This window comes from Abramis brama, assembly GCF_963993115.1.
Source record: "Abramis brama genome assembly, chromosome: 4".
In the NCBI taxonomy this organism is placed as follows: Eukaryota; Metazoa; Chordata; class Actinopteri; order Cypriniformes; family Leuciscidae; genus Abramis; species Abramis brama.
The window spans coordinates 55,208,143-55,226,832 of record NC_139966.1 but is presented as its reverse complement, the minus strand read 5'-3'; the positions used below and the strand labels follow the sequence as shown (position 1 = coordinate 55,226,832).

At 36.8% G+C, this 18,690-nt stretch overlaps 1 protein-coding gene across 1 annotated transcript in view; it reads right to left on the bottom strand.

Moving 5' to 3' along the window:
• Window positions 1-18,690, bottom strand: part of LOC311082277 (B-cell receptor CD22-like) — a 51,740-nt gene that overhangs the window by 21,605 nt on the left and 11,445 nt on the right. The window contains exons 3-4 of the mRNA XM_084113005.1: window positions 3,134-3,503; window positions 471-1,162 (exon numbers count right to left, since the gene is read on the bottom strand). The gene's annotated coding sequence lies outside the window, so the exon portion shown is untranslated. The remainder of the gene's footprint in view (window positions 1-470; window positions 1,163-3,133; window positions 3,504-18,690) is intronic.

Here is an 18,690-nt window from a genome sequence, read left to right as displayed (position 1 = left end):
CAATTACATTATGATTTACAGCACTAATTCTAGATGATCAGACAGTGGCTCCTCATACAAAAGTGTCTTTTCAGTGCTGAAAGTCATATTGTGACTGTGTGAAACAAAGTATACATCACATAATGCTTTTATGGTGAAATTGCATCTTTTTCCTGTCAATCAATGTTTATTGTATGACCGTAAACAATGCACTTTCATTGCATCCAAATGCAATCTAGATCGTGTTGCAGTTACTGTATTACATTCACAGCATTTATGTCATGTTGTGTTGGCCATGCTGGTTTTAAAAATGATTTATTACATGAAAATTATAAAAACATTAATATTATTATTCCATATTTAATATTTTAAATATAATTTTTATGTTCAATTTATATAGTTTAATGTTATTTTTTAGCTTTTAAGTCTGAAATCTGAAGTCTGATATAGTAATGACTGTGAGTAAATTAGAAGAGCCTCTTGATACTCACACTGGACGTCCAGCATCACTGATGCGTTCTGAGCGCCGTGTTCGTTCTGAGCTGTACAGACGTATCGTCCGCTGTGTGTCGGGTCGGTGTTGCTGATGGTCAGGTTCTGTCCGCTCTGCACTGGTTTCAGTGGTTCTTCAGTGTCTCTGTACCAGGTGTAGTTGAGCACCGGTGGGTTTGCATCACTGCTGCAGCTCAGAGTCACTGAACGGCCCTACAGAACAAAACCAGATGCACTTACATGCGCAGATGTGTTTTTAGGAGCATCTAATGGAGGAGAAAAACATTCAGGCAATTATGTTATGATTTACAGCTCTAATTCTAGATGATCAGACAGTATTTATTGAAATACGTCTTACACTGAACACGTAGCGTACGAGTCTCTTGTTTTGTGATCTGCTTCTGAAGCTGGTGTGTTACAGTGCAGGTGAAAGTGGCTAAATGATGACGGTGAGTTACAGTGAAGATCAGATCAGAGATGAGCTCAGTTTGCTCCTGACGCTGCTGTTGTGTGACGCTCTCGTTGAGGAGGTGTTCAGGAGACGAGCTCCATGTGAGATTTGCTGGACGAGAGGAACAGAAGATCTTAGTCGAGCAGCGCAGATTCACAGAGCTTCCCTCCGTCACCTCCGTCACCTCCTTCACCTTCTGCTGATCCTTAAACAGACTCACTGTGGGTTTGGGTGGAGACTCTACAACACATAGAGATGCAGTCAAACATTACAGGATTATCATATCCAATAATGAAGGCACATATTGTACAGTATTAGATTTATTTTTCAATGCAACTCATTTTGCAACTTATTTGCAAAACTTATTTTGTATTTGGGACTTAATCTTGGAATTTTGTGAATGTGCGAGACTTCCGATTCATTAGCCGCTATAGACATTATGCACAAGAGAAACAAGCGTGTAGACATCTTTAGAATTTTGTGTTTTTGCTGTAGCTCTGTATATTTCTATGGCAGCGCTGTTGAAGAGTAGCTGGTAAAGTGGATTTACTTATTGTAGAGTTAATGAAAGTTATCATGAGCATTGTAATGTCTGTAATGTCATAAAGAATCCCTGTAGGCCTGGAAGATTTTCAAACGAGCGGTTCATTCATAAATCCATAAGATCTTACATATCTTACATGCTGTGGAAATACAAACCAGGGGTCTCATTTATAAAACTGTGCGTAGGAACCTTACTAAAAGTGTACGTGCGCCTGAAAGCCAAAAATGACGTACGCAAAAAAATATTCAGACTTATAAAACCGTTCGTACGCCAGAACCTGCGCAGAATTCACTTTATAAATCCCAGTCAGCGGAAGATTGTGCGCACATGCGTCTCCTCCCTGAAATAACCATATATGGAGCTTACAACGCCTAGTTTTACTATGCATATCCTCATCTGCATATCATTTGCATATGATTATTCATCCACGTGATAACGTTTAACGGTACAAGACACATTACATTAATAAAAATCATGTACTTGCCTATCCTTGTCTTGTTTTTGAATACACATCAAATAGTGTAAAATACATTTCATCTTTTCCACTGGCCGAATTGTATTTTTAATTGATTTATATTTTTAATGGAAACAGATTGGGCATTATTTGCACGAAACTATTTTCTCAGACAATCTTGTATTATCTTGATAAGCAATTATCTCTGTGGTTAAAACATTAAAACACAGCACGCCACAGGAAAAGTGTTCAAAAACATCGCATCCACAACAAATATTTCTATTGATTGAATTTGAATAAAAAATGTTGTAACTTCTCAGTAATGATTTCATGTTTAAGTGTTTAACTCCATTAATTTGAATGGCATATTTAATCTAAATGTTTATATCAGAAGTAAAACATAGTTTAAATCATTATTTTATTTATTTAAACTGTTATTTGCGTCAGTTTCACTAAACAGCCCAACGCGCTCGCTGGCGCGGACATTTAAGAAGGGGTGGATATTTGCGTCAAGTGACAGGCTTGGTGAGTGAAATTATATTTGTATTATATTTCTGTATAATTTTTGACCAAAAAGACATTTAACTCCAGCTCACCATCGGTGTCGCCAAACTGCTCCATCTCCAAAACGTTCGTACGCATGGGTCAGAGTTTGCGTGCAGGTGCGCACATTTTCCCATCAAGTTTGTTTTTATAAATCACAACTTATGCGTCGGAAGTGGCGTACGCCTCTTTCAGGGCCTGTTTTGTGCGTACGCGACGGTTATAAATGAGGCCCCAGAAGACAGAACACGACGAGCACATCGCTGGACCTGGGCAGGGCTACAAAGGGTCTATTGGTAAATAATAACTAATAACAAAGTGCAGTTAATGATAAAACTACTTGCGCTACAAACCATAGTGTTTTATGATTATGATAATAAATGAAAATAATGTGATAGTTATCAGTTTGCAATATAAAGCTGCATAATGGACTGTTTTGTACAGGTAAATATATTTTATACACAATTACATTACAGAATATTAATTCAGTAAAGGAATAATAACAAATGGCCACACTGCACTTACATTAAGATAGATAGATAGATAGATAGATAGATAGATAGATAGATAGATAGATAGATAGATATATAGATAGATAGATAGATAGATAGATAGATAGATAGATAGATAGATAGATAGATAGAAGCAGCATGAACAATATGACACTCACCTATGATGCCAATTTCAACTTGGGAGTATTTATTACTTTTTCTGTAGCTAAATTTAAATTTATCTTTGCCTTCAATTCTGAAGAAATACGACCCATTATCACTCTGATGGACATTATTGAAGCGGGTGGTGCAGTTTTTCTCTGTAGGAGTGCCAAATATTTCTCCTTTTAACGATGCAGTGCCGGGTCTACTGGAGTCAAACACTACAGTGAGGAGGGTTTACGTCTTTATACCATATTCTCTTTGAATCTTCAGTGAGGTCTTTTACATAATTTTTATCAATATCAAATGTGCAGGGTATGAAAACACAGGATCCTTGTAGAGCTTCTACTCTCTCCGGCAGACTGATATTAAAAACACATAACACTCCTAAAACACACAGACAAGAGGAACTGATCACACAGAGTTTACATGCAGAATAAACTGCTGCACTTATTCATATGGAAATGCTTTCAGAATATTAATTCAGTAGAATAATCTATAAGAATGAAACCTTGTATCAGACATCCAGTGAGGAGGAACGTCACAGATATTTCCATCATTTACATTCACTCCACCTTACAACAGAAAATACAAACACACAATCATATACACTCTTAAAATAAACTGAAGAACCTTTAACATCCATTGAATCTTTCCATTCCATAAAAGCTTTTTTATAGAGAAAAAACAATGTTCTTTAGATTATTAAAAGATTCTTCTCAAGAAAATGTTTTTTATTAAAGTGTTCACTGAAAGTTTCCATTAATTATTCTTCTATGGAATCGCTGTGAAAAAAAACTCTCTTTTGTAATCTTTATTTTTAAGAGTATATAAACTTAACAGCAGTTAATTCCTTTTTAAACTTGTATCTGAATTTTTAGCTATTGGTGTAAACATATTTACATGAGTGAGATAAATGTCATGAGAAAAAATACAGGCTACTAAATCATAACTCTAAATCACTTAAAAATCTTAAATTAATTTTTAGAAAGATTAAAAACATTTTGAACATGTTTTACAACCACAAAGTTTGTCAAAAGACTGAAAATCTCTAAACGACAGAAGTTTTAGTGTGTTGTGTGTAAGTGACTTACTGGAGAAGAGTGAAAGCGGCTATGACTCTTCTACACTGGAGGGAGATCTGTGTGTGAAAACAACACGTCTTTACTGCTATTAGAGTTTTACCACTTCCCCTTTCAGTCCGAACTAAATAACTATAGCCTGACTGAGTAATATATGCTAATCAGTATGAAGCTTATTGAATAATATTCAAAAAATAATTTCTTTATATTTACTTGAAATATCTTGTGAGATCCAGTAACGCTTAATAATTACTAAGGAATAAGTGTTGAATCATATTTAAAACGCAATCTGTTAAGGAAACATTAACATTTCATTTCTTCGTGTTTCTTACTTTTTAAGGTTGGCTATTATAATGTTACAGTAATACACATGGTAAATTCAGGACTAAATAGCTTGCAGATTCTTTTCTCCCATTCTTTACTTTTTTTAAAGTGTTCATGTAGTGTCAGGCATAATGTGCACCCTTTGGATTTTTGATATTTATTCAAATAAATTTAAGTTTGCTATTGAAGTTAAAAACGTGTATGTCAATGTTGTATGCAACTTTAGAGCAGTAGATTGCCAAGCATACTCTCCATCTGCTGTAGAGAATATGCTCGGCAATCAACTGCTTTTCCGGCAGTTCCTGGACGTCAATGTTGAATTTACTGTCGAATTTGAACCACTGAATTTGTGGAAGCGAATTTGCAAAGCGAAATAAAATGGACCGAAAATTGCCTGTTGAATATTATAGGTTGTATTTTTAAACAGTTTGAATATTTTGGAAGTGAAATATGAAAGGTGAATATGGATTAATGCATTTTTAATAATGAAAATGTGTTTGAAATGTTTTTAATTGAAATATTCACAGCTTAAATATTCAACCATGTTGAATTTCAGCCCATAAAAATGCAAGCCCTAAAAATACAATGCATTAAAATGCAAACATGGTTAATGCAATGCCTATTTTTTTCAAGTAGTGCAATTCAACAGGCTTTTTTATTTCAAAAACATTTTACATTATTTTACTTCCATGGTGGTGTAAATACTCAAGTCCAATATATAATGATTGTGGTTCTGAGCTGTACAGACGTATCGTCTGCTCTGTGTCGGGTCAGTGTTGCTGATGGTCAGGTTCTGTCCGCTCTGCACTGGTTTCAGTGGTTCTTCAGTGTCTCTGTACCAGGTGTAGTTGAGCACCGGTGGGTTTGCATCACTGAGTACGTTTACATGCACCCTCATAATGCGATTATAATGGGATTTTGGCAATATTGCGATTAAACTTTACCTCATGTAAATGCAATACTTTGATTAAGTATTGCATTACTTAATGCAATGCAATGTAAACATCTTACTGCGTTTAAAGGTGCTCTAAGTGATGTCACACGTTTTTTTAGGCCAAAACATTTTTTGTCACATACAGCAAACATCTCGTCACTATCCGCTAGCTGCCTGTCCCCTGAACACACTGTAAAAAAAAAAAGCGGTCTCTATAGGCTCCACATACGGCAACAAAAACAAACTGGGCTCACCCGCACCACGAAACACAACAAACAGTGTTCCAGCCAATCACTGGCAAGAAGTATTTGAGGGTGGGGTTTGGGGAGTTAGTGCACGTGCACATGAAGGGGGTGTGGAGGAGAGAGAAGAAGCATGAAAAGGGAAGTTTGAATTATGGCCGACACACGACCAAAGAGACGATGTTCCGATGAACAAATTGCAAAGAAGAGGGACAAGGATAAGGAACGTGCGAAGTACCGAATTTACATCGGAAAAACCTTTGAAAGGTGGCGAGAACTCCGCCGGCAGAAGGGCTTCCAATCCGACATTCAGTTGCTCTGTTTTTGCAGAACAGGTAGTAAATCCATTTTTCTTTATAAATTGACGTTCATGTTCGCCAAACCAACACAAGGATGTAATTAGCTAGAACTATGCAGTCAGCGTTAACTTTGGTGAATACAACATATATGTTTCTAGCAGCTAGCGATCAATCTCTATCGTAAATGATCAAGCAAATTCACAGTAGGGCAACAATGATTGTTTTCATGCACTGTTTGTTATGAATTTGTTCATTTATAGGCTATTGACAACTTTGACTAAATTTGTTTACGACGATGCCGTTGTTTATGCTCACTGGGAAACGCGAAGCTAACGTTATCTTGCTATTATTGCGTCCTTGTATGGGAGCTATAGTTATAACCTCGGGTGGCGAAACAATTTTAAGATAATGTTTCTCTTTTTCTGCATTCTGTTCTGCAATATGTAAAAGCATTTATCTAACTTGGCGACATTACAAATTGAATGAAGTATCAGTAAAACTTAAAACTTTGTTTGTATTGACTACTTTGACTTTCCTTTATGTCGGAAGGGAGGGGAGGAGGGAGGAGACGGCATGAGGAGGAAGGAGGGTTTTGTTTGACAACAATTCGAACGTCAACAAGAAGTTACGTCTCCCGGCATCGCTTAGAGCACCTTTAAGACCTAGGGCCCTATCTTGCACCCAGCAAGACTTGACTTTGTATCAAAGTCCGACGCATGTATCATTCCTATTTTGCACCGGCACACAGCGGACTTTTCCCTCCACAGGCGCACGTCGGTAAATTAGGGAATGAACTTGCGCTCCCGGGGGCGGTTCAGTGAAAAGAGGAGGCGTGTTCCAGCGCAAACGTTCCCTGGTGCTATTTTGCAGGTTTAGAAAACAATTCCGCCACTGACCAGGAAAAACCTAGTCTAAACCGCGTTATTCAGATGCTATTTTAAGGGCGCATGCTTGGCCATAATCAATGTAGCGTGTGCACTTTGCTTATCTCATCTACACACAGATGCAGCAGTTCTAATTTTTAGAAAACCATACATTATTACAAGGAATAATATTAACACACAAGGGAAATCATTGTTGTGTCCATGAAGATGTGAAAAAATAGGCATAAATCTATCTTACACATTTACCCAAATTATTATACGACTGTTTAACGGAAGCTAATTTGGGTGTGTTTCTCCATCCCCATACAATGTCACTTCTCTGTGTTTTACGGCCCTGACGAGAACGTCGGTCTCCTCGGCTGTGAACCGCTCCTGGCAAATCCGCCGTTATAATAGCAATCCGCCATGGAACAAGTGCGCCTGCTCTTAAAGGGAATGTGAGATGTCGCTCTGGTTTATTTCACGTTACGCCCAAACCACACCTATGAATAATGAAGCTACTTCAGACCAACCCCTTTTAGATTTGCGTCAGGCGCAAGAGTCATTTATCCCACCGGTATAATAGCAACAGCGCCCAAGACCCGCCCACAAAGTTACTTGCGTTTCGCGCTTCATACTTGCGTTTCAGATCGTTAAAATAGGGCCCCTAGTCTGATTATTAGAAATAATTGCATTATTGGTGCACATGTAAGCGTAGTCACTGCTGCAGCTCAGAGTCACTGAACGGCCCTCCTACAAAACCAGCTGCGTTTACAGACACAGATGTACATGTTCATCTGGAAGAGAAAATCAATCAAGCAATTACATTATGATTTATAGCACTAATTGTAGATGATCAGACAGTGGCTTCTCATACAAAAGTGTCTTTTCAGTGCTGAAAGTCATATTGTGACTGTGTGAAACAAAGTATACATCACATAATGCTTTTATGGTGAAATTGCATCTTTTTCCTGTCAGTCCATGTTTATTGTATGACTATAAACAATGCACTTTTATTGCATCCAAATGCAGTCTAGATCGTGTTGCAGTTACTGTATTACATTCACAGCATTTATGTCATGTTGTGTTGGCCATGCTGGTTTTAAAAATGATTTATTACATAAAAATTATAAAAACATTAATATTATTATTCCATATTTAACATTTTAAATATAATTTTTAGGTTTAATTTATATAGTTTAAGGATATTCTTTAGCTTTTAAGTCTGAAATCTGAAGTCTGATATAGTAATGACTGTGTGTAAATTAGAAGAGCCTCTTGATACACTGGACGTCCAGCATCACTGATGCGTTCTGAGCTTTCAGACATATCGTCCGCTGTGTGTACATTCAAAATAAAAGGGTTTCGCCCTCCTGTGGTGATTTGTGTGAATTACAGTTGCATATCGAGTCTAATAAACAAAAAAAGTGTTTCACTCTCTGGTATACTTAATGTGCAACTATGCAATTTTTTTCCATAAACACTGGATGAAACTGATTAACATTATAATCTTTTTTTTAAAGAAAAAAAATACGTTTTGAATAGAAATGAAAACACTGATGTATAATAAAATACATTATAATGTTTTAAAATGTAATGTGTTTTATCCCTCGTATTTTTAAAGGAGTATCTGTCTGAAAGTGTGACACCAGAAGAAGCTGACTGTGTTCTCCATCACAAATAATGTGCAACATAAACGACACACTGATGTCAAGTACGTTTCCCACTGCTGATCTGGTAAGGAAAGAAATGCTTGTTCAAACTCATGCTATTTTACAGGAATGAACTTCTGACTCCTATATTTTCTGTGAAATCTCTGACCAAAGGTCACAAACTTCAAATCTTATTAGGTAATGCTTTAGAGGAAGTTTTCACTTTTTATCATTAGTAAACACGAACGAACGATGAACAATGATTTGTCAATATTAGTTAATGTTAATTTCAACATTTACTAAACAAATTTTGCATTACCTAATGTTAACAAATGTTAACAAATCAAGCTTTTAATGTTGTTTATATGTCTATGTAGTGTTTTTAATATGCTTTGAGACAAACCATGTACAAATGCGTTAGTCAACACCATTGCTGAGTATTTTCTCCTTAAAACTGCAGTGAACCAAAGACAGTCTCAAAAACACAGTTTGAATTCGCTGGTGTTTCTGACGTCACAAACTTGTAACCAATCAGGTCAACGATTGGATCTCTGCTGCGAGTGAGTGGGGGTGGGGCTAATTTGCATATTCATAGAATCAGCGACTAAATGAGTCAAGGGTGTAGAGTTATATTCAAACTATTTTAAGGCATTTTAAAGAAAAGAAAAAACTTTTAAATATGTAATTTTGGTGATCAAAGATGAGTTTTAAGGGATAAAATACAGGGGACTTTAAGTGTTACAGATTATTTCAAGTAATTTGCCATAAAGTAGCTAATTTCTGTCCATCATAATGTTAGTTCATTCATATTGTATATGGATAGTTCGTAAAAGAAGATATTTTGGAGAACATTGGCAACTAAAAACATCATTGGACCCCATTAACACTGAGGGAAAAAAAACCACTGGAACATTTTTCAAATTATCTTCTTTTATGTTCAACAGAAGAAAGAAAGTCCTACAGGTTTGGAAGGATAGAATTGCAATTTGTTGGTGAACATTTGCTTGAAAAATCCATGTGTGGTGTTTGAGTTATGCATAAAGATTTGAAGGTTTTGGTTCATTCTAAAGGCTCGTTCACACCAAGAATGATAACTATAAAATCATAACAATAATATCGTCCACAGTCACACCAACGAACAATATCGTTCTGTTTATTATAAGTGCTTCTGCAGTTTTGTCGTCTACTGCTTTAAATGCTCAAGCTCTTTACAGCAGGATGGATTCTGATTGGCTGTCAATGTTTTTATCGTTCATCAGCTGAAAAAAAAAATAGTTTCAACAATATAATTTTTTGTGCCGTTCCTACACCTTTAGAACAATTTTCAAAAGTTGTTTATCTTTCGTATCGTTGTGGAAGATATACTAGCCTCATACTCGTTATAGTTATTGGTCTAAACAGGCTTTTACTGTTCAACAACATCTGCACTGACCAACGGTGAAATTGCATTCTGTCCGAGTTGGTACTATCAGGTCATGTGACCTACAGCGTCAGCTGCGTCGCTTCACTGCCATTCACAACTCCTCTCCCGGGGCCTAATTGGGATAATAAAGTGTTCATTGAATGCACACTTGAGAAGTAGCAGATCATCCTGGGTATGTTTAGCCTAATGTTTTTTTAATACTATGTATTCGGACATGATGCTAGTTTTTGCGCATACTGTATAGCAGGGAAGTATTCGATTTTGGACAAAGTGCAACTGTTCTTTTTCTGTCTTTAAACAACCAAGCGATGGGTCATGTTTTCATAAATCTTCTGATGACACATCCGGGATCTTCGCCCTACTATCTTGTGGGCTTTGGTCTTCCTTGAGGTCAGTCGTAGATGCTGCGTCTCCTGCAGAATGATGACGGACCTCAGCATATTCCTCGGTCAGCGAGGAGGCGCCCCTGATCTCTCCTGACGCCGGCTCTGCGTTCGTGAAGTCGATGGTGGAATAATGAAGAGATTCTGGTGATCTTGATGTAACGGCTGACAGCATGTCTTTATTCCCGTGAACACACTCGCCGTCTCCATGGGAATCCGTGGCCTGATGGAGCAGAAACACAGCAGAATCAGATGAATTGTCCGTTTGTGATGTCTTTGAAAATGAATAGTGTGAGTGTGTTCAACTCACTATTTGAGACAGTTTGAGTCCAGATGTGTCGTCTTGTCTGGTTCTTGAAGGTTTGGGATTCCTTCTTCTGAAAAATGTTTTTAGGCCTTTAGATTCTGATATAATATGTCAATCAGAATCACAAATCCTCCTTGTGATGAGGCTAGTAAAGTAAAAGTCTCATCAAATCAATGTGATCTGTTTATTTGGCTTCAAATTATGTTCTTCTGTATTTTGTCTTGTTTTCCAGTACAAATATATTAAATTAAGACACATTTACTTGAGAAGCAAAATGGGATATAAAAGTCTTGTTTTCTGAAAAATCTATCAAAATTAAGATTATGTTTAAAACAAGAACAAATATCTGCCAATGGGGTTAAAAAAGTGTATTTCTCTGAACCCATTGGCATTTTTCTGAAAACAAGAATTAATTTCTGAAGTCATTTTGCTTCTCAAGTAAAAGTATCTTGATTTAAGAACGTTTAGATATTTTTTACTGGAAAACAAGACAAGCTTATTTTGGAGTGAAACTTTTGAACACCAGAATAGCCGAAAAAGTCTTTGTAATCATCTATAGTTTAGCCTCAGCTCATTATATATTGGACCAGTTCTGTGATAATCATGTTTTTTTGTCTTTCCACAAATGACATTTGTCTGATGTACCCACCGTTCATTGTAGACTGCCATGATGCACAAGATCATCATCACTGATGCGCCGACAGCAGCTCCGAGTAGCACAGATGGGTGATGGAAACCTGGAAAGCAGTGTTTTATTTTTCTCGATGTCTAAATGTTCACTCCTCGCGTGCCTAACTTACGTTTTACAACGCAGGGACTGGAACTACAGATATGCTAGTTATAAATACAGTAATCATTACTTTATTTAGGCAGAATAAGTTTGTTGTGATTTCCATGCTCATTGATGTTAGCGGTCTTCCTTGTAGAGTGCCCTCTGGTGGACAAACTATGCAGCGCCAACACTCATAACATGGTTGAAGGGTGTTTCGTCCACTTTTATTTAATTTTTTAAATATTCATTTATCGGCCATTATAAATGCCGATACCGATAGTTTGGAAAATGCCTAATATCAGTCGGGCTCTAGTTTTCAGACACATAATTGCATGTTATTTATAATTCTAGGTTAAATTTATATTAAATTCAATTAGCCAAACATAATTTCTCAATTACTTCTATTGTCTTTGAAATATGGTGAAAGTGTACAGCCAAATACTGATAAGCATGTATGTAAACTAAAATAAACTTTAATGTCATTTCTTTTGAAAATTGAGTAACTTTATTTTACACTGTCCTTGTTACATGTTACATGTAGTTACTATAGTAATGAATATAAATTATGCATAATTACATGCAACTAACCCTAACCACTCCCTAATCATAAGTACATGTAGTTAATTATTATTACTAAGTACTTAAATGTATAATTACACTATAACATGGACACCTTAAAATAATGTTTAACCGAAAATTGTAGGTTATGCATATGTAAACATATTTAAATGGGTTTTTAATTACACATTTGTAATGAAGCTGCTTTTAATATATTATCTTTAAATGTAATATTGAATAACACTAATTTTACAATTAAAATTTAAATCGAGTACTTTGTGTGCTTATAGTCAACACATCAAAACAAGTCTACTTCTTTAAAGCACAGCAAAATGTATTAAAACAATAATTTAAAATGTGCTTTAAAGTACAACTTTTAATTTGGCATCATTACAAAGTGCACTTTTTAAAAGTGCAAGAAACAGTCATGAACGTGTAATCTCTTTAAGTAAACTTGAACTGCAAGTACAGATTTTTAATACACTTAAAAAAAAAAAAAACTTAAATGGGGTTCTATTTAGAACTCTAGGGTTCTTGAATCAATTTTAAAGACTTTATACCAAAAAGGTTCTAAGGAGAAATGTCTTAAATGATTGCGAAAATACATTAATGTTTAACGGGTCCAGCGGGATAAATGACTCTTGCGCCAGGCGCAAATCTAAAATGGGTTGGTCTGAAGTAGCTTCATTATTCATAGGTGTGGTTTGGGCGTAACGTGAAATAAACCAATCAGAGCGACATCTCACATTCCCTTTAAGAGCAGACGCGTTTTGTTCTAAAGCGGATTCCTATTATAACGGCGGATTTGCCAGGCGCGCGCCAGGAGCGGTTCACAGCCAAGGAGAGCAACGCTCTCGTCAGGGACGTTGGGGATGGAGAAACCCACCCAAATTAACTTCGGTTAAAAAGGTGTATGATAATTTGGGTAAATGTGTAAGCTAGATGTATGCTTTTATAATAAATTGTCTATCTATCTATCTATCTATCATAATAATGTATGATTTGCAAAAATGAAAACTGCTGCTTCTGTGTAGATGAGAGAATCAAAGTGTATGCGCGTTGTGCACACGCTACATTGATTATGGCCAAGCATGCGCCCTTAAAATAGCATATGAATAACATGCGCAACGCGCCACTGACTTTAAACTATTTTTTCCTGGTTAGTGGCGCAATTGTTTTCTAAACCTGCAAAATAGCATGAAGGAACGTTTGCGCCGGAACACGCCTCCTTTTTTGCGCTGAACCGCCCAGGGAGCGCAAGTTCATTCCCTAGTTTAGCGACGTGCTTCTGTGGAGGGAAAAGTGCGCTTTGCGCGGGTGCAAAATAGGAATGATACATGCGTCAGTGTACAAAGTCAATTGCGCTGGGTGCAAGATAGGGCCCTATATATGAAGCACCGTACAGAAACTTTTCTTCTAAGAGTGTATACTTTTAAGATTTGAAGTACACTACAAGCGCACATTCAATTCAAATTAAGTGCACTTCTTTTTCAGAAGGGTTAAGATATTCTAGAGATCTCATTTGTGATCATTCTTGTTGATCAGATAAAGCAGTTGTTGTGCGTGTCAGAGAAGCGAATCTCACCTCTGTCCCGATCTGTCTCTGTCCTGGGTGTCTGTGTGACAGGATGAAACCGTTGGCTGGCGCTGGCGGTGCCGAGAGTGTTTGCACTGAAACACTGCAGGACGTCCGTGTCTGTGAGAGGCTGATTGATGGTCAGGATGCTCTTCGAGCTTGTGCTTCCTAAAGTTTCATTCCTGATGAACGTGTTTGTAGAGTTGGTGAGAACATTTCCAGATCGACGCCACTCTAGTTTAGGCGAGGGATTCCCATGAGCCTCACAGACACACGTGATTACGCTGCTTTTGTTGCAAGAGCTGGAGATTTTGGGCGCAACTGAAAGAGATAATAAGATCATAAAATTGTAGTTTCTGTGTAGGATCTGAGCAAAATAAAACAGTTTGAGGACCTGTTTCACTTAAGAAAAACTGCTGAACATCTCACTAGGGCTTTTCACACTTGAAATATAGTTAACTCTGGGTCACACTAAAAACTAGGTTAACAGAATTCTTGGTTATCTTGCTTCACGTTTCACATTGGGGTTAACATTTATTCCTGAGTATTTATAAACACATTCCTAAACCATAAATGTTCTTATTTGCATATTTGCCATTCAGCCACATTGCACATCCTCATCGACTGAACTATCAAGTTTATACCGAATGGGCTTTTCGGACAATAAAGGTAAGAATGATATGGTCTCTTCTTCACAACAATTGTCACATTTTCTGTCACCATTTGACAGTTTCCCTTCAAACGCTAAACTACTGTTTATCCAACGCCCATGACTGTTCAAAGCATGTGCTTATGAGCCACGCGATTGGCTGTTGGTTGCTAAGCATCTAGCCATAACATTCTGACACAGATCATTTCACAATGCACTGGTTGCAACACAATGTGGGATTAATGACGCCAATAGCAGCGCTACTCCTGTTCCCGAGCAGGGTTTCATAACCCCGGGTAAAAAGCAGTGCTAACGGCACTTCTAAATTACAAGTGTGAAACGTTCCTTTACCTTGGGTTATTCTATGTTGTAGACAGTGAATCAGTTTTCTTTTGGAGCAAAAAGATTAAATATAAATGGAATCAGTACATAAAATGCTTACTTTTAAAGATTAACGAAATAGCGAGTTCTCTTTGCTATCGTGGTCATTTATCTGTGGATGTTCATTCTGTTCAGGCTCAGATCCAGCACAGCGAGGACCACCATATATACTCAAGAGACAAATGCTAAATTAGGGAAGTTGCTGACCGCTAAGATTAACTTCTCCATCTTGCCACAGACAATCCACTACAGGATGCAGTCTTGTATCACTCGAGCTCCACTGACTTCACTCACTTTCACACCTGTCATGGTGCTGCTCTGAGTAAGGTCTGTTGTTTGTCACTCCCAAAAGTCACTTTTTATTTACATAAAGTTAAACATATATCAACTTTGTTGCGTCGCTGGACACGCTAGCTAGAGCATTATGATTCTGGATGAATTGAGACAATTTTTTGTTTTGTTTAAAATTCTCGCATGATTCTGAATGGACAACAAAAAACAACATGTAATTTACTAAAGGTTCTGACAAAATGTTAATTGCTGTAGTGTAGTCTAAAAAGATTATTATTATTTTTTTAAGTTGAGTTGAATGAATGATTCAACGACTCGCTCAAAGAATTCACTTGTTTCATTACTGGATGAATCAGCGTTTTTGAACAAATCTCTTGAATGAATGATTTAATGATGAATACATTTTTTAAAAGTCACTTGTCGCCTGTGTAACAATTTAATTGATACAATCTTTATTTGAAGCATCAAGTTACATTCACAAGGTGATTTACTGTATTTTGATCGCTACTGCAGACATCGGTGTTTATATCCAAACTATAAACATTTATCCCAGTACTTCTATGATCATTTGAATTAATGCAACACAATATAAAATAACAATATTGTGTGGTTGAAAAGACTGTTTGTGAAGCTGTTTCATACTTATACATCACAACTGCTCTCTCCGCCAACACAGATCTGAATGTTCGCTGTGATCGTACTTGTTAAAGGTTTAAAGGTTGTATCAGCGATTTCAGGCCCAAACATAAATGATCACATTCATCTAAACTTTCCTAACAATCCGCTAGCTAGTGTTCCAACCAATCACCGACAGGGGTGGGTGTTGTGAGGTTTTGCGCTCGTGCACGGCTGTCTATGACGGCTGCACGCAAAAACCTCACAACACCCACCCCTGTCGGTGATTGGTTGGAACACTGTTTATTTTGGTTTTGAGTGGTGGTGAAACCGACTGTTTTTGTGTGCAGATCTCAGAGCCTAGGCTGCCTACAGAGACACGTTTTTTTGACGGCATGCTTATGGGGCGGGCAGCTAGCGGATCGTTTAGGAAAGATTAGATGAATGTGATAATTTATGTTTGGGCCTGAAATCGCTGATACAACCTTTAATAGACATATAGCTAATTTGCTGTCATTTAGGAATAAGATTGCAAGGGTGTTTGAATCGAGATCGTGATCTTTTAACAATTAATCGTACAGCTGTTGGAAACGCCTACATTCTGTTGCCAATGGTTAGTCGCTTGTGTTGCCGGAAATCGGCAGCTCTCCATTGAAATGAATGGTATCATGTCACTTATGCACATAAGTGTTGTGGTCAGTGTAAACTGGACGTTACAGAGTAGTATTCAATTGTAAAAAGTGTCAAAAATGAACACTCTGTCTCTTACTGTATACACCAAACCTGTATGACTTTCTTTCATGCATGTAATGCAAAAGTAGATATTTTGAAGAACGTTGGGAACAAAACAACATTGGACCCCATTGACTTCCCTTGTATGAACAAAAAGAGACAATATCTCTCTCAAAAAAGAAAGTAAGTCATACAGGTTTTGGATGATAAATGACGGAATTTTAATTTTTGTGTAAACTATCCCTTTACTTCAAACTGTACACTTATAATACATGTAAGCAATATACATGCCGCTCTGCTTTGAGTCTTTGCATGTATTACTATGTAAAGTGTGATTCTGGCATATATATTTTTTTTCACATCTTTTAACAGAAGTACAATTTTAGAGATGTGCAAATGTTTGTACTGGTATAATGAACTTTTTTTCCTCCATGTTCTGTACCGTGAAGTCTTGTATTACTCATCTAATCATGTTTTCGCATTACTTTAACATACAGCAATTAACTTGATATTCAAGGAATTTTAGAGAACTTGAGATGTCGGTTATCAGAAAATATTTTTTTTCTCTTACATTTAATCACATTGCATTAGTATAAAAAACTAATTTTATAAAAAACTAAAAAGTATGAACATGTTGCTCTGTAGGGGAACCAAATCTCCTGTGGTCTTTCCATATACATTTTCTGTATATGAAGAAAACACCCACGCAAAAGGGTTACACACATTTAACAGCATTTCTAGCATGCAACTGAACTGCAACTTACTGTATTGTTGGTCACCATCAGCCTGTCATACTTTTTTTTTTTTTTTTTTACGAATGTCAGTATGCATCCTTCATATAAGATATTAAACCACTGTGTAGTTTATTTGATCAAATAGTCTTTACTGTAAGCTATACATCAAATTGAAGTCATTTAAACATGGTTTTGTGGTTTTTGCAACTCTTCAATAGTGTCTGAAAGTCATATTGTGACTGCGTGAAACCGTATCATCGCATGCTTTTATGGTAAAATTCACCTTTTTAATCTCAATATATGTTTATTTTCACCATAAACATTGCACTTTGCATCCAAATGCAATGCAATGTTATGCTTTTGCTTTAAGGGATCAGATTAAATAAGTGAATATAACAGTGCAGAAATTTTTCTTTGTACTCACACTGAGCATCCAGTTCAATTGTTGCGTTGTGTTGGCCATGCTGGTTTTGAGCTGTACAGCGATACCGTGTGGAGTGTGTAGGGTTAGACACAACGTAGGTATGATTAAATCCGGTCTGGAGGAGCTCAAACTGAGATCCGGTCTCTTTGTACCAGGTGAAGTTGAGCACCGCTGGTTTTGCATCAGTGCTGCAGGTCAGAGTCACTGGACGGCCCTCCATCATAGAGCCGGAGGGAAAGAATGACAGCGATGTGTTTTTTGGGGCATCTGAGGAAAAAAAGATGTGTAGTGTAGCAGTTCAAGATCTGGGTTAGTAACTGAATAGCTGTATGTTTAAACCTTGTTATTTTACAAGTTTCCGATGTAGGCAGTATGTTGAAGCATGTGTGCAAACATCTAGATGAACACAATACAAAATAACCGACAAAACACCATGTGTCTGTATTTCACCTATTACGTTGTTCGCTTTACACTAGCTGTGTAATGGTTTTAATTAGCTACTGTGCTAAAGCAAACAAAACACAGACTATATGATGAGAATTTGTAGTAAACATGATAGGACTGTTTTTCATTTGTCGACTGGACAGTGTGTTAGTTTGAACTGAGAACAGCTGCTCTGTGAGCAACTGAAGCATATCTGGGAATAAAATAAATCAAAACTCACTGACACTGATCATAAATTTGCAGTTCAGTGATGTTCACAGAAAAAAGTCAGTATCTACAGACAGGCCTCATTACTTGGATCATTAATGTTAGGGTTTGCACATTAAATCCTAATAAAAATTTTTTTTTTTTTTGCATTGATTATATTATTATGAGAAATCAATTAATTCAGTCCTCTTGAATGTGAGTAACTGATGGATAATAGCGATTGCCAAACATTCACAATGGACGTCCAGCAGAATTCAGGCTGTCACAGTAGATAGCATTATGACTATCTTCCACATTTGTAAAATAATAGTAAAGACATTTACTGCAAGTATTTGCAGTAAAAGTGAAGGTTTTTAAATGTGTTAAAAATATGAAATATATTTAAAATATATGCATTAAAATATAATGTATATATTTAATTTGGTTGTATTTTAATTTATTTATTTTTTAGCTTTTAAGTCTGAAATCTGTAGTCTGATATAGTAATGACTGTGAGTAAATTAGAAGAGCCTCTTGATACTCACACTGGACGTCCAGCATCACTGATGCGTTCTGAGCGCCGTGTTCGTTCTGAGCTGTACAGACGTATCGTCCGCTGTGTGTCGGGTCGGTGTTGCTGATGGTCAGGTTCTGTCCGCTCTGCACTGGTTTCAGTGGTTCTTCAGTGTCTCTGTACCAGGTG